The following is a 1,698-nucleotide window of genomic DNA, read 5'->3' on the forward strand; positions in this document are numbered from 1 at the left end:
AGAAAAAAATACGTTTTCAGAGGAAAATAAGAAAAAAAAATGTACAAAACTCGTCTCGAGCATCTCAAATCGCAACAATTTGTGCTGAAAGAGCTCATGAACACGTTTTAATAGTTGTTTACTTCTTTTTCTACAAAGCTTGTAACAATATTCCAGTATTTTGACCGATTGTAATTATTTAGGGTAAATCGTTTTACGCCTGAACGCCCGTTATAAATCAAAGCTCCGAACGCGAAAGCCACATGGCTTATCAGGCGTTATAATAAAATGCATTTTCAAGCATTTCTACGTGAAAGATCGTCTAAAAATTGGCATGCACATAGAAAATAGGTTTATAAGTATCGAGAAGTGCTTATTTTTCGCGATGTTAACAGTAAACGTTGTCTTATACGCAAAACCAGGCCTAGTCACAAAGAAGCTGTATTTACAGAAAATCATCATTTTTTAGTGAGATATGATGCGTTTTGGCAAATTTCACGGAATAAATGCATTTGTTTCACGAATTTAAGGAGCATCGTGAGTTTTAAGAAAAAAATACGTTTTCAGAGGAAAATAAGAAAAAAAAAATGTACAAAAAACTCGTCTTGAGCATCTCAAATCGCAACAATTTGTGCTGAAAGAGCTCATGAACACGTTTAATAGTTGTTTACTTCTTTTTCTACAAAGCTTGTAACAATATTCCAGTATTTTGACCGATTGTATTATTTAGGGTAATCGTTTACGCCTGAACGCCCGTATAAATCAAAGCTCCGAACGCGAAAGCCACATGGCTTATCAGGCGTTATAATAAAATGCATTTTCAAGCATTTCTACGTGAAAGATCGGTCTGAAAATTGGCATGCACATAGAAAATAGGTTTATAAGTATCGAGAAGTGCTTATTTTTCGCGATGTTAACAGTAAACGTTGTCTTATAGGTTACAATACACTAAATGACGCTTCATGTAGGGGCTGTACTCTCTAAAAAAAATATCATAGTTGACAGGAAGGCATGTTTTACACTTTTTACCATTATTCAGGTGTTATCTTGCGGAGATAATGGTAGGGCATGAATGAATAGGTGTTCACTACTGAATCCCTGAAATATGATACACTTGAAGACTATAGTAAACCATTGCACTAGAAAAGGTTACATTCCACTAGAAACGGCCGAAAAAAAAGTTGCAAAAACAGTCGATTTTGATTGTGTCAAGTTCTTTCTGCATTGTACATGACATATCTTTTTTATTGCATAAATCGATTCCGCTTAGAATGGCCTTTAAGAAAAGGTATGGTTATGGGGGTCTCTATGTGCAAAATGCATTGCATTTATTTTCGCTCAAAGTTGTCGCTTTTACATTGAATTATATAGGGAAACTATTTGGTGTATTATGACCTAAACGCAAAACCAGGCTAGTCACAAAGAAGCTGTATTTACAGAAAATCATCATTTTTTAGTGAGATATGATGTTTTGGCAAATTTCACGGAATAAATGCGTTTGTTTCACGAATTTAAGGAGCATCGTGAGTTTTTAAGAAAAAAAATACGTTTTCAGAGGAAAATAAGAAAAAAAATGTACAAAAACTCGTCTCGAGCATCTCAAATCGCAACAATTTGTGCTGAAAGAGCTCATGAACACGTTTTAATAGTTGTTTACTTCTTTTCTACTAAAGCTTGTAACAATATTCAAGTATTTTGACCAGATTGTAATATTTAGGG

This window comes from Dreissena polymorpha, chromosome 1 (genome assembly GCF_020536995.1).
Source record: "Dreissena polymorpha isolate Duluth1 chromosome 1, UMN_Dpol_1.0, whole genome shotgun sequence".
Classification (NCBI taxonomy): domain Eukaryota; kingdom Metazoa; phylum Mollusca; class Bivalvia; order Myida; family Dreissenidae; genus Dreissena; species Dreissena polymorpha.